This window comes from Phoenix dactylifera, unplaced genomic scaffold (genome assembly GCF_009389715.1).
Source record: "Phoenix dactylifera cultivar Barhee BC4 unplaced genomic scaffold, palm_55x_up_171113_PBpolish2nd_filt_p 000121F, whole genome shotgun sequence".
NCBI classification, from domain to species: domain Eukaryota; kingdom Viridiplantae; phylum Streptophyta; class Magnoliopsida; order Arecales; family Arecaceae; genus Phoenix; species Phoenix dactylifera.
The window spans coordinates 1,055,160-1,071,179 of record NW_024067689.1 but is presented as its reverse complement, the minus strand read 5'-3'; the positions used below and the strand labels follow the sequence as shown (position 1 = coordinate 1,071,179).

Genomic DNA, 16,020 nt, shown 5'->3' with positions numbered 1-16,020 from the left:
CTCTACTTCGTGCAAAATCAGAAGAGGGGCAAGTGAAGAAGAAGCCGAGTTCCTCCATCTACAAATTAGTTTGAGGGCTTCTTCTCTTTTCTTTACTTATTTTCATTTGCTATATTTGCTTATTTGAGAAGCTTGTATTTGATTTAAACTCTTGTTCTAATATCTTGTAACTTGATTCAATCAAGGGATTGAATCAAGGGGTTAAGGTTTGTTGGTGAGCCAAAGGGAAAAACCAACGTTGTAAGGTTGTGGTTGGTGAGCCTTTGGGGAAAACCAACTGGGTTGATTGTGAACCCGGAAAACAATCATTGTAAGGTTGTGGTTGGTGAGCCTTTGGAAAAACCAACTGGGTTGGATTGTGAGCCCGTGAAAACAATCGGTTGGTTCTAGTCGGTGAGCCTGTGAAAACCGACCGAGTTCGTTGTGATCTCGCAAAACAACAAGTTGGGTTGTGAGCTTGTAAAACAACCGACTGTAATCTAAAGGATTATAGTGAAATTCCCAAGAGGTCTTGGGGAGTGGATGTAGGTGCTGGGGTGCACCGAACCACTATACATCTTTGTGTTTGTGATGCCTTATCTCTTGTATTTCATGCCTTCCATTCATGCTTGATTGTGTAATATCTCTAGCTTTGTTTTCTATAGAGTTATAAGTGATTTGCTTAGCTTCCACTCCATTCTTACCATACACATAGATTAAGATTGATCATACAACTATAAGTTAATTTTAGATCAATTGCACCCTAAAGCCATAGTATAATTGCTCTAGCTTAATCTTCCACTGCTTTACTTGTAATTGCCTAGAGCTTAAGTAAATAACATCCTATTATTCCGCTGCATTCTATTCAAAGTAAAAATTAGGGAACATAATTTTTAGAAAACCCAATTCACCCCCCCTCTTGGGTTGTCACCTTGGGCAACAGCAAGCAACGTTCGAATGGACTTCAGCATTGCTACCGATGAAAAGGTATCCTGATAGTTAATGCCTTCACGCTGACTATAATATTTTGCCACCAACCTTGCCTTATAGATCTCTACCTTTCCATCCGAACCTATTTTTCTTTTATAGATCCATTTACACCCAACAGGTACTATACCTTCAGGCGGATCTACTAAGGTCCATACTGGTTGGAATGCATGAAGTCTATTTCTGACTTCATCGCATCCATCCATTTTTCGGAGTCGATGTCTAACATCACTTCGTTGTAGGTCTTGGGATTATCACTATGATCTCTTTCTCCCATTAGGAACTCTTCCTCTATTTCCTCTGTAAGCATACCTAAGTATCTTTCAGGAGGATGGGAGATCCTACTGGATCTACGAAGTGAACGAGGTTGTTCATGTAATGGCTCAATGTGAATAGGTTCACTACGCTCAATTGCTCGTTGCTCTTCAGAGACTTTCTCTTCGAGCTCAATTTTTTTTCCACTGCCTTTATCAAGGATAAACTGTTTTTCCAAGAAGATGGCATGTCAGCTCACAAACACTTTGTGATCTTCTGGAATGTAAAAATTGTATCCTAACGACTCTTTAGGATATCTAATGAAACGAGCACCAATTGTCCTAGACTCTAACTTGTCCACCTGTTGTCGTTTGACTTGGGCCGGACATCCCCAAATCTTGAGATAACCAAGACTTGGTTTCTTACTATGCCATATCTTATACGGTGTGGTAGAAACGGACTTGAAGGAACTCTATTCAATATGTAGATAGTTGTAAGTAGGGCATCTCCCCACAAGAATAAGGGTAAGTCAGTGAAGCTCATCATGGACCTGACCATATCCAATAGGGTCCGATTCCTCCTTTCTGACACTCCGTTGAGTTGAGGTGTTCCAGGAGGTGTCCATTGTGAAACTACACTATTTTGTTTGAGATAATCGCGAAACTCTCCACTAAGGTATTCTCCTCCTCGATCTGATCGAAGAACCTTAATGAATTTTTCTGTCTGTTTTTCTACTTCAAATCTGAATTTTTTGAACCTTTCAAATGCTTCAGATTTATGTCTCATAAGATAGACATAACCATACCGTGAGAAATCATCGGTAAAAGTAATAAAGTAGAAAAATTGACCCCTAGCCTACACATCGAATGGGCCACACACATCAGTGTGTACTAGGGCAAGTATTTCAGTGAACCTCTCTCCGTATCCTACAAAAGGTAATTTGGTCATTTTTTCTTGACGGCAGGATTCACAAATCGGATATGACTCAGAAGTCAATGAACTCAAAAGGCCATGTTTCTCCAATTTGATAATTCTGTCTTCTCCTATATGACCAAGTATGAGGTGCCACAAATACTTTTGATTTATCTCATCTCTAAATCTTTTAGATCCTATGGTACTCACCGTATGCTCAGACACGTTCACAAATACATCCATATGTAAATGATAGAGACCGTCAATCATAAAACCACGTCCAAACAGTTTATTTCGCAAATAAATGGAAACATATTCTTTATTGAAATTGAATTCATAATGTTCCTATGCTAGACAAGATAAAGAAATCAGATTTCTGCTAGCACTGGTACAAAATAACAACCTCTAAGTATCAAACTAAATTCTGACGGTAAATGCAAAGGGAATGTGCCCACAGCAACAGCAGCAACTCTCACTCCATTGCCAACCCGTAGGGTTACCGCACCTTCCGTAAGCCTTCTACTTTTCTTTAGACCCTGCATGATAGTGCACAAGTGAACACTAGAACCAGAGTCTATAACCCAACTAGAAATAGAAGAAACCGTTAGATTAGTTTCAATAATGAGCATATTAGACATACCTTCAGAAGGCGTGTCACCCTTCTTGCTCTTTATGTTTCCCATGTAGATAGGACAGTTCCTCTTCCAATGGCCGTCTTCATTGCAATGGAAACATTTTTCTTTGGGTTCGGCCTTCTTCTTAGGAACTTCCTTCTTCGGCTTTTTTTCGGTCTTCTGCTTCTTCGCAGGCTTCTTTTTCTTTCCAGTAGACTTTCTCTTGGAAGTAGAAGCTAGCTCAGCAGCGAGAACTGTGCCCCTTGAACCTTTCAAGGCTCCTTCCGTTGTTACAAATATATTCAACAATTCAAGCTTGGTGCATTCAATTTTATTCATATGGTAGTTTACAATAAACTGCCCATATGAAGATAGCAACGATTGTAGGATCAAATTCGTTTGCAAATCCTTGTGCATGGTCATGCCAAGTTTCTCAAGCTCCTCAAGATTCTTGATCGTAGTCAAAACATGTTCATGGACGGACTGCCCATCGCGCATCTTGGTTTTGAAGAGTCGCTTGGACACTTCAAACCTCGCTGCGCAACTCTGTTCACCATACAACTTTTGTAGGTGATCAAGTATGTCCTTAGCAGTCTTCAAGCTCTCATGCTGGCATTGCAATTCGTTGGACATGGATGCCAAAATGTAGCACCTAACCTTATTGTCGTCATCCAACCATTTTGCATGCATCTCACGCTGCTCATTAGTTGCACGGGCTGGTAACACCGGGAGTTCATGGTCAAGGACATAAGCTATCTTTTCGCAACTCAAGACAATCTTCAAGTTGCGGAGCCAATCTTTATAGTTTAATCCGGTAAACCCATTGTTATCTAGAATTTGAACTATCGGATTGGAAGCCATTGACATCTGCAGAGAGTAAAAATTCTAATTAGAAATTTGTATTTGACATTAATTTATTTTAGGGACTTTTAAAACAAAATTAGATCAAATCCTCCAACTATTTCTCGGATCTCTCACACTCCCCTGGTAAAGATACGGAAACCTGCGACTTAGGATTTCGAGTGGGGTGTTGCGGTCCCACCAATCTACATGTCACCTCTCCTAATAGTTATTGGAGACACATAGACGATGAGTGTACAACTCTTGTACAAGGCTTCGTAAGCATATTGAGCTAACATGATCTTCAAGTCATAAGGACCTCACCTAGCAGTTATTGGACCCGTTCCTTGGTTAAGTTAGACCCACCGTATATCCTGCGAAAATAAAGCTATGATTGGGTCCTCACCTAACAGTTATTGGAGCCCAACCCCATCCTTACCCCACAACATCTCATGTTAATAGAGAGGTCCAATCCCCCGATGCAACTAGCCTATTGTATCCAGCCGAGACTAATCAACGCCGGAAAGATCTTAGCAACTCTATTACAGTGGAAAACCAATCGACTTAATATTGGGTAATCAAATCTTAGTGATTTCAACTTTGAGCTTTCCATAGGAGGTAATCGATCAATTGGCCAGGTAAGCAGGTGGGAGGCTCCCCTTACTCAGAGCGTAAGGTCCTAATTAAGTAACCACCTTTGACATACGCCCCGTTCGATGCGATGTTCGCAGCGGAATTCGAACGGGACGTCGTTCATCATATGAACGCGCCTCGAATCGTATAATTCAAAAAAATTTCTAGATCCAAATCCAGAAGATCTTTGAACTCATTAGGGAGGGAAGATTAGGATATGAGGATGGTTGATTAAGATTTATAAAACTGAAATAAAAATCAGAAGTTGTAGATTTGAAGATCTTATCTTCAAAAATTCTGCAGGTGTAGAACACCGTAGCCTCATGATCTTTCTAGGTTCCTGGTTAAGCCGTACACGTGTCCGGCCCCTACAGGTATCCACACGAGGATCTAATCATCTGAGATAAGGTCTTACCAGAGTGCTAGGTCTTTGCAAAAACCTCTCATGACTATCATAATATTGGAAGAAAAATCTGCAACTGACCTCCTTGAAGAATCCTTTCTTCTTCAACCTTACTCGCAACGGAGGAAGAGGAAGGAGGAACCTTTGCGCGTGGATCTTCCTTGCCTTGATGTCGTGGAAGAAGAGGATGCAGAGGACCCCTTTGCTGCCGTGGAGGAGGAAGAAGGGGCTTGGGCATGAAGGAAAGAACTCCTTCTTTCCTTGGGCAAATTGATCTTTTAGTAGGTTCTTCTTCTTTCTTTCTTTCCAACACTTGGAAGAAGATGAACTTGATCTCCCTTGCTGCTGTGGGAAGAAGAGGGGAAGCCTCTTGCTGCCGTGGGAAGGAAGAAGAAAAGAGAAAGGAAGGTGTGGAGAGGAAGAGAAGAGAATTTTTTCATAATGTCTCCCTTGCTACCTTTTTATAGATTAGGTTTAGGGCTTCTCCTAATCTTATTAGGAGTATGGGACTATAACCCACCCTTAGATTAATGCCAAGTGTTCAATCCTTGTGCTCATAGATGCATGACATGTGTCCACTTAATCAATTGATTAATTTTCTAATCACATTAGGATTCCTAATCTCATTAGGAGAATTAATTGATTTGGGAGCATGCATCCTACGACGCCATGTGGACCTTAAAGTCCGCATAGTGTGAACACGACTTAAGTCATATTCATCCTACGACGACATGTGGTCTTTAAAAGCCGCACAAACCCTGGTTTAATCAAATTGACCCAATCATGAACCCAAATCAATTTGGGTCGAACCCAATTTGATTTGGCTCATTAAATCAGCCCAATTGCAATCCAATTGCAATCAATTCCACTTAATTCTTCTTCCATTAACTCACTAACACTTAGTGAGTTAATTCAATCACCAATCATATTGATGATTGATTTCTATTGTGATTCCAGATCACAATTATGGTAGTCTGACTAATTAAATCCTATATGTGTGTGATCCCGTAGGTTCTATTCTGACTGGTAGTGAGACATATTGAGATCTCCATCTCAATATCACTGAAACTCTTTTCAGTGAACTAAAACGATTTCACTTCTACTCTCAGAATTCACTAATCACCAAGTGAATGCCTTCGAGTCTCACAATCCACTAATGACACCTAGCAGTATGTGGTGGCAACCCAGCAGAATGAAATGTCTAAACTTTTAGGTGCGTTAGCGTATGATACAGTCCCTCTATCATGGATCCCGATGTGATGGAGATTCTGGATATCTCGTCAAACCCCACCGTCCGTCATATGTCAAATTTATACGACTTCCAGTTCGAGATATGGAAAACTCTTTTTCCAAAAATACCTGGCCAGAAATTTATCGAACTCAGTCTCATAAATCACATAGGATCACTCCTAATCTATCAAGGTCGATAGATCTCATCTAGATGCAACCCTATTCCAAAAATGAACCTACTGTAGCCAATCCGCACTACAAGAACCCGAATGGTTAGGGCCCAAGTTCACATGCTCGTCAAACTACAGCAACCTCACAGTAAATAGCTGAGGCATCGCAGGTCAAAGGATCAGTCATACAACTGCAGCATAAGTAGTCACTGACGAGTGGATAAACATCCATGTGACTACTATCTTTGGGCACGCTCAGTACCTTGTTCTCTAACAAGTACTTGCATAATCACTCCAGTGTCTCTACATCGTAGACTCGAGACTCTTCAATCTGACTAAGTGATTTGTGCACTAATCTCAGCGAATCAATCACCGTCCCTCGTGATGGATCCATCGATCAAGATCATTTAGAAATTAATCCTTAATGACACATGCCTCAAATTCTCAACTCCTTGAGAATATGTGTTATCATCTATTAATTTTTTGGACGATTCATGGACACATACATGAATGAAAAATAAATTGCCCAATCTTATTTATTAATAAGTGTCAAATTACAAATTTATGCCCCGGATTACAAATATGCGTCAGCCACGTTGGCTTCTAGGGCATACTTCTAACAATAACTACATGAAAGGATATGAAAGAAAAACTAAATGAGAAGTATCTGTCATTTTCGTACCGACAACACCTTATGGATAGGTGGCAGAAGTTAACTCAAGGGACATCGACGGTTGCTGATTCATCGCACGATTTGAGAAGTTTTATATGAGGTGCGGTGTAATAGAAGAGAAGACTCTTACCCTCTCTAGGTTTCGGGTAGGACTCCGCGAGGAGATCCAGAAAGAACTACTCCTCCGAGATATTAACACTCTTAACCAAGCATACCAATTGGCTCAAGATGTAGATAGTTTCTTAAGACTACCTGTGGTGAGGCCCATCGACTCTCGACCACTAACCCAAGGAGCCCGACCTAACCAAAATTATCTTCCATAACCTAGACCGCTTTTCAATCCTCCTAATCAGCCCGGCCCAACCTAAGCACCGACTACGACCTTCCCGATGCCTGTCTCGAATCCTTCAACTGGTAAGAAAAAAAGAATATTAGGTTTCAACCCTCCTTCTCAAAGCCAAACCCAATGCTTCTGATGCCAAAAGTCCGGCCACATTGCGTCCCAATGCCCTGCCAAGACTTACCTGATTACTGAACCAGAAGCTAGGACCCAAGAGACCGAATATGTCGAAGAAGTCTATGAATCAAATATAGAAGACTGTGTAGAAGACTTTGAAGACGAACCCACAGGATTAGACTTTGTCCAAAATGATTCCCAAAGGGAGACTATTGATCTAAGTACAATCAAGCCACTTCACATCACTACTGTGGAAGAGGTAGTGAAAGATATTGAAAGCCAGTCACTGAGTTGGCACTTGTGGCTAGAGATACCAATGCGGAGTCCAACCTTGAACATTCTCCTGTAGTAGTTTCCTTCTAGAGGAGTTTTATTCTGTAGTCCCTAATGATCTTCCGGATGCGCTTTCTCCGATGCGTGATATCCAACACGCAATTGATCTAGTTTCTGGAGCATCTCTGCCCAACCTTCCACATCATAGGCTCAACCCGAATGCATATGCTAGGATCTGAAATTTAATGTTACCGACAGTTGAGTTTGCATATAATAGTTCGGTTAACAAGTCCATAGGCGTGAGTCCATTCGAAGTGGTGCATGATTACAAACATAGACAACCCATAGACCTATTTTCCATGTCTCATCAATATAGAATCTTTGAGTTTGCACAATCATTTGCATCACATCCATATTCATTGCATCAAGAAATCAACAATTACATTCACTTTAATAACTTAAAATATAAATTCTTTGCTAATTTACACAGATGTTATAAAAAGTTAAGTGAAAGAGGTTACGTCGTGATAAGAATTAGGCTTGAACGACTTTCTTCGGGAACGTTCAAGAAATTGCAAGCTTGTAGTGCGGAACCGTTCAAAGTCTTAAAGAAAATCAGTTCGAATGCATATGTTATGGAACTTCCTGATGACTATGGGATTAGTGCGGCATTTAATATTAAAGATTTAGTCCCATACAAAAAGACAACATTCATGCTTTCTGACCCCTTTGTTGATATACCTGCCCATGTTGATCACCCTGGCCTATTACCTGCTGTTGAGCCACCACCTTCCAAATTTCATGCACGCAGAGAACAAATAGAATATATATTGGATAAGCAGGTTATGTCAACCAGGAATGGTGGTTATCAATGTTCCCTTGTTCGGTGGAAAGGTAGACCAATGTCTGATGTAACGTGGATTTTCAAAGCCCAGTTGCAGCGCTTTGACCTCGATCTCCTAGAGCAGAATAACAGCTAGCCAGACCTGTACTCTTTTTCCATCCGAAAAGAGTTGATAGGGACGTCAGAGCCCTTCATTCAGATGATCCTGAGCCCCCGGATTGAATCAGACCCGGATTGGGTCCATTTAAATCCGAGTCATTTTTTTTTATTGCATTATTTGCTTTTGTCTTAGTCAAATCAATTTGGTCAGTTGTTTTGTTATTAGACTAGTCAATTGGGTTTATGTAATTGGGTCAATTTAGTGGACCAATGTTGGTAAGGGATTAATTGATGTAAGGGTCCAAATTTAGTCAGTGTCAATTGATTGATTTGGTCAAGATGTAAGTTCTATATAAAGACCACCCCTCTCATGTATGAGGCAATGGATGATTGAATGAAAAAATCTTAGTCTCCTTCTTGTTCTTCTTCCTCCTCCTCTTCTTTTCTTCCTGTGTCTCTATAACCTCTTCTTCCTTCTCCCTCCCTTCTTCTTCCTCCTCCTCTTCTCCTACAGTTGTCCGCCATCACGGGGCGAGCTCAGTTGCATTCAGCCTGTAGCATCTAAGAGTCCATACATAGTACTTCTTGCAAACAGTACACTCTCTGATGCTACGGCGAAATCATAATCGGCCACTGGCGGGGCGAGCTCAGTTACATTCGGCCCGTAGCATCAAGAGTCTATAAGTAGTACCTCTTGCAAGTAGTACACATAACTAGATGCCATTCATCATCACATCTTATGCTTATACCATAATTACTATATTAAGTGCAATTATAGTATCATAATCCATCTCATACACAATCCAAATTACATGAATAATACTTTAAAATCTGCATAAACATGATGTATGCATGCCCATAAACTATAAGACTAAAGCAGGCTACTCACGTACATAATTCATAAACTATAAGATTAAGACAGATTACTTACTTTTCATAATATACCCATACATGAAGTATATACATGAATAACACTTTAAAATCTTCATAAACATGATACTCACATGAACCATAATAAGATTAGAGCAAGTTATTTACATACATATCCTTAAATGTAATAAGATTAGAACAGGTTACTTGCTGAAATTCGCTTTCCAAATTTCTCAAGTTCAAGTGACAAATCCTCAATCACCTAAAACAATATCATAGAGATCACATTATTCCCTATTTATTTATTATATAATTCCTCAGTTCAACATTCTATGAACTTGCTTGCAGAGTTTAAAGTATTATGCATGCAAGTTGATATGGTAATTGTGGTATCAGAGCTCTAGGTTTAACAAGAATATAACCGTAAAAATCTGGGGTAATGGGTAGTTAAGAGCCCCATTTGACAAAAGTGAGCTTCCCTTATCTCTTTTGTAGGAATCAGATAGCAATGCTCATTCATAAATAGCTTCCGCAACTTCTTCGGAGAGATCAATGGAAACTCATAAAAGCGAACGACATTGTTCATACGATCGCCGGAAAGGTCAGTTCTCACGCCGGCTTATCATAATATATTAAGATTGTCATAATACATTAGTCGAAGAAAGCAATTTATTTTAGTCTCATCCTAAACTTTTGATTGCTAGGTAGCTATAAGGAACATGGAAGATGAAAGAGAATTGAGAGCACCCTTCCTAGATCCTAGCTACCAGTCGGTTTCTCAAGATACTCCGTGCTCTGTAGCAGGCCACGCAGACCTGGCTGGAGTATATCAATTGATGGCACAGCTGCTCCAACAACAGCAGCAGATACAGATGGCTGCTATACAACCGGCGGATGCTTACTATGAAAGATTCCACAGGCTGAACCCACCGATGTTTGATGGTGGACCAGACCCCATGGCAGCTGGATTTTGGATTAGGAAAATGGAAAAGATGTTTCAAGCACTCCAGCTTTCCGAAAAAGTGAAGGTTAGATTGGCTATCCCTATGCTAAAGGGAAATGCCGAATTTTGGTGATCAGCTATGGAGACGGCATATGCCGTCAATGGAATGACCTACAGGGACTTCAAAAGGTTATTCTATACTCGGTACTTTCCGGACTCCATCAGGCAGACGAAGCAAAATAAGTTTCTAGCACTGACCCAGTCTGAAAATATGATTGTTTTGGAGTATACTGACAAATTCAACGAGCTGGGCCGATTCTGTCCCCAATTCATGGATAATGAAAGAAGTAAGGCCAATCGATTTGAGCAAGGCCTAAGGTACAGGATTAGGTCTCGGACATCCTCCCACATGTTCACCAGTTATAGAGATGTGTTGGATCGAGTCTTGAAGGTTGAGGCTGACTTAAGAGGGTCTGACAGAGAAAGGACTGACCTAAACAAATCCAGGTCAGATCAAGGCCAGAGTAGCAGGCCGAGAAGCTTTAAAGAGCCTAAGTTCAGAAGAGGCAAAACGGGTTGTGTCCTAACTGTCGCAAATTCCACAGTGGGCCCTGTTTGAACAAAGTTGGGACATATTTTAATTGTGGGCAGGTAGGACATATGGCACGTAACTGTCCGAGTTAGAGAAGGAATGAGCCCAGACCTTCTGTACCTGAGGACCAGAGGCCGAGGAACAACCCCCAAGTCTTCGCACTGACCCACCAGGACGCCAGTGCCAGCGATCAGGGGGTGACAGGTACATTACTAGTCAACTCGGTTGATGCCTCTATTCTGTTTGATTCTGGTTCTACGCATTTCTTTATGTCAGTTAGTTTTTCTAGATAATTACACTGCGCACCTGAGAAATTAGAAGAACCACCGCATGCTGCTACACCCCTTCAGAAAACGGTAATCGTTGACATTGAATACAAGAACTGCATAATTCGGTTAGGGAAAAGAGAATTAAAGACAAATCTTATATAGCTTGACATGCAAGACTTTGACATCATTCTGGGCATGGACTGGATGTCTCAGTACCACGCCCATATTGACTGTTACAATAGAAGAGTGGTATTCCGGATGCCCGGAGAACAAAAGTTCTTCTTTTAGGGCGACACACCCCTTCAATATAACACAACATTTTATTTCCGCTTTGAAAGCCGGAAAGGCACTAAGAAAGGGGTGTACGGTTTATCTGGCCTGTGTAACGGGTACCTGAGAAGAGATCAAACTAGAAGATATTTTAGTAGTCAAGGGAATACTCGGATGTTTTTCCTAATGAATTACTGGGATTACCTCCTGATTGAGAGATCGAATTCGCCATCGATCTTGCACCAGGAGTGGGACCTATTTCTAAGGCTCCTTATCAGATGGCTCCTGCTGAGCTATGGAAACTGAAATTTTTGGAGGAAAACTTTGTCTTCCTAAAAAATTTTTCCTTCGAAGGGTGTTACCCGATTCGGACGACATGGCAAGTTGAGTCCTCGCTACATCGGTCCATTTGAGGTATGTTTAATTTTGGAGACGAAATTTATTTAAGGGGGAGAGAATGTAATGTCCGGGCCTAATACTTTGAGGCCCAAATTAAGGGTATTTGGGCCAGGTTGTTAGTGGGCAGTATTGGGCCCATAGATGGTAGCCCATGGATGGCAGCCCATGGAGGGCTGCCGCCTCATGCATGAGGGTTGAATTGACGGGGCCCCACCTGGCCAATAGAGAGAAGGCCAGCTGTTGGGCCCTTAACCATGCAAAATGGGAGCCTGCCACCTCTCATCCTCATTTAAAGGATAAACCCAGCTAGCTTGAAGAAAGGGGGCAGCTGGAGGCTCCCGGAGCAAGGGGGAAGGAGAGGGTGCCACCTCTCCAAGGGGTCACTTCCTAAGCAGTGTTATTTAAACCCTCAAGCTTCTTAACTTAGGATTACTATACCCTCTTATTTCTTAAGCCTTCTAGAGTACTGTATAAGAGAAGCTGACCCCTCGAGCTGGAGGTTGAAGGAGTTCTGAAGCCCTAGAAGAGGAAGGAGGGATTTTTGTGAAGGGTGTACTGCTCGGCTGCAGCTAACCCAGAGCAAGGTAAGACCTAATTTACTTAGGTAAATAGGTTTAAATTTTTAAATTTATAAAAGGTGGAGACGGAGGGCTGCAAGGGAAGAGGAAGAGAACGAAGCTGGAGAAGGAGAAGGCCGAAAGTTCAGCCGGAGCGGCTAGGGTTCCGGTGGAAACGGAGAAGAAAGAGAGAGAGAGACCGGAAGAGAAAGGGGAGTGGGAGACAAAGAGGCGGAAGCCTCTGGAACACCGGAGAAAATCCTCTAAGCGGGTCCGGCCTAACGGGTCGGATTCGGATTTGGGGTCGAAACCCATTAAGCCTAATAAATAGTAATTTGGGTTTAGCCAATTTGACTAAACCCGAGCCCAATCAATTTGGGTTGAATTCAAGTGAACCCAAATTCCCAAACTGAGCTAGCTCTAATTTAGGCCAAGCACAAACTCAATTGGGTCCGAACCCAATTTAAGTTAAGTCAATTTATTGGGCTCATTAAACCTAAACCCAAGCCCTATTCGATTGGCCTGTTTGGGCGAACCCAAATTGTGAATTGAGTTGAATTTAAATCCAATTGAGCTGGGTCCAAACCCAATTAAGTTATGTTGGTCTCAGCAGACCCAATTAATTATAAATAAGGCCCGGTTCAAGCCCAATTCAACTGACAGAAGGCCAAATTGACCTTGGGCTAACCCTGACTCAGGCCCAAATGAGCCACATTGATCCTAAACCAAATTAAACCCAATTAAACTTGGGATTAAGCCTATTGACCAAATCAGAAGACCAAATTGGCTAGAAAAGGCTGAACTTAATCATGAACCAGGCCCAATCCTTTAATTAAAAACCCAATTAACCCATGTGGACTCAATCTGGTTTTAAACCGTGCCCCAAAGGCTTCAAATTGGGTAAATTGGATTTTTAATTAAAGGATTGGGTCTGGTTCATGATTGAGTCCAGCCTTTTCTAGCCAATTTGGTCTTCTGACTTGGTCAATAGGCTTAATCCCAAGTTTAATTGGGTTTAATTTGGTTTACGATCAATGTGGCTCATTTGGGCCTGAGTCAGGGTCAGCCCGAGGTCAGTTTGGCCTTCTATCAGTTGAATTAGGCTTGAACTGGGCCTTATTTATAATTAATTGGGTCTGCTGAGACCAACATAACTTAATTGGGCTCGGACCCAACTCAATTGCGTTCAGTTGGGTTTAAATTCAACTTAATTCACAGTTTGGGTTCACCCAAACAGCCCAATCGGATAGGGCTTGGGTTCAAGTTTAATGAGCCCAATAAATTGATTTAACTTAAATTGGGTTCGGACCTAATTGAGTAAGTGCTTGGCCCAAATTAGAGCTAGCACAGTTTGGGAATTTGGGTTCAGTTGGATTCAGCCCAAACTAATTGGGCTCGGGTTTAGTCAAATTGGCTAAACCCAAATTACCATTTATTAAGCCTAATGGGTTCGGAACCCGAACCCGAATCCTACCCGTTAGGCCGGACCCGCTTAGAGGATTTTCTCCGACCTTCCAAAGGCTTCCGCCTCTTCGTCTCCCGCTCCCCTCTCTCTTCCGGTCTCTCTCTCTCTTCCGGTCTCTCTCTCTCTTTCTTTTCCGTTTCCACCGGAACCCTAGCCGCTCCGGCCGAACTTTCGGCCTTCTGCTCCTGCAGCCTTGTTCTCTTCCTCTTCCCCTGCAGCCCTCCGTCTCCTCCCCTTTTATAAATTTAAAAATTTAAACCTATTTACTTAAGTAAATTAGGTCTTACCTTGCTCTAGGTTAGCTGCAGTCGAGCAGTACACCCTTTACAAAAATCCCTCCATCCTCTCCTAGGGCTTTAGAGCTCCTTCAACCTCCAGCTCGAGGGGTCAGCTTCTCTGGTACAGTACTCCAGAGGACTTAAGAAATAAGAGGGTATAGTAATCCTAAGTTAAGAAGCTTGAGGGTTTAAATAACACTGCTTAGAAAGTGACCCCTTGGAGAGGTGGCACCCTCTCCTTCCCCCTTGCTCCAGAAGCCTCCAGCTGCCCCCTTTACTCAGGCCAGCTGGGTTTATCCTTTAAACGAGGATGAGAGGTGGCGGGCTCCCATTTTGCATGGTTAAGGGCCCAACAGCTGGTATTCTCTCTACTGGCCAGCAAAGGCCCCGTCAATTCAGCCCTCAGGCATGAGGTGGCAGCCTATGGAGCCCTCCATAGGCTGCCATCCATGGTACTTAGTCTAGCTTTTATGGAAGCTTTAACTATTTATGGATCGGTCGTGGCCCCAATACGACCCACTAACAATCTGGCCCAAATATTCTTAAACTGGGCCTCAAAGTATTGGGCCCAGTTAGTATTGGGCCCGGACATTACATGTTATGTATTACTAAATTTAATATCCACAACCATACTACTTCCATCAGACCTCCAGCATAACATATTCCTTGATCTGCCTTACAGTAATGGGGTTATGAAGAGCATAGATATGTACATAATTCCAGCCTCATTCTGACAAAACAAACAAACGAACAAATGCAAAAAAGAAAAAGAAAAAAAAGGCAGAAATGGATCGAGAGCGCATGAGTAGAATTTAATATTCCAATTGCTGTTGCTCTTCTGAATAAGACATGGGGTATGAACTGTACTCCCTAAATCAGGAAATATATTAATTTCCAACACCGGAGACAAGTTTCAGACGCAGGACAGAGCTTCCGGTTCAAGATAGATTAGAAAAATGAAAAAAATCACGGATGATTAGCAGAATATTTCAAAAAGATAGCATTTCAAAACAAAATATTCTGAACATGATCAGAGTTCAAGAACAGAAGTCATTAAAGGCATCAGGGAATCAAGAATGTTTCCTTTCCCGAGGCCCTCGTGACGCAATTACTATTTTAACACCAATAAACGTACCATTAGATTGACGGAATCTTGAGGCGGAAAAGAATCAAGAACGGGTTTTTCTCGGGCGAAAAAAAAATCAAGAACGGTTAAAGAAATTAAAAAGAAAAGAAAAGACTTTACCTGAGGTAATAAGGGAACTCATCGAAGGTAACCTTGCTCTCCCTCCCATCCACGACCATCCTCATGAGCTCCTTCTCGACGTTCTCCGCCGTCTCGCCGGCGGAGGAGCTCGCCGGCGCAGCCCATTTGCCGACGGTTTGGCCGGAGGCCAGCCCAAGCCCCACCCCGACGCCGAGCCCCAGCCCCAGGACCGACATGAGTATATGCTTCTGCTCCATCTCCTCCTCCCTCCGGAACTCCGATTCCTATGGAGAAATGTCGCCGTTTCTCCGGAAATCCTCCCCCCTCTTCCCGCTCTGGCATACAAATATCCGCCCAAGAACCAATCTCCCCTTTTTCGACGGATTTCGACTTCCGGGAACCAGAAAAGAAAGCAAAAGCGAGAAGTGCGAGGGGTTCTTCTTTTCTTCATCTCGGAGGTTTTCTTGTCGGCGGTGCGGGACGTGGGGTGCTTTATATTTTTTACGTATAAATATTTGTGCTAATGTTCCTAATATTAATTCTTTAAATTTATTATTAAAAATTAAAATATTTTTTATCATTTGTAGTAGAAAATGACTAAATATGATATGAATGGAATAGTGACAAATATAAGACAGATTATAGAAAATTCCACTAAGCTAACAAAACCATTCATATAATCCGTACCACGCATCTTAATACCAAATTTCTCATGCACGAACTACATATATGGTCCACTACTACTATACTGGTGAAAGTATTTCTTCTAGTCTGATATCAAATATCTTCATATTTGTATGT

The 16,020-nt window shown here is 41.9% G+C and overlaps 1 long non-coding RNA gene across 1 annotated transcript in view; it reads right to left on the bottom strand.

Annotated features, from left to right (window-relative positions):
* LOC113463754 overlaps positions 1-15,668 on the bottom strand; it is a 42,463-nt gene extending 26,795 nt beyond the window's left edge. Inside the window, exon 1 of the long non-coding RNA XR_005507204.1 lies at positions 15,259-15,668. This is a non-coding gene — a long non-coding RNA (uncharacterized LOC113463754). The remainder of the gene's footprint in view (positions 1-15,258) is intronic.
* Between the last annotated feature and the right edge of the window lie 352 nt (positions 15,669-16,020).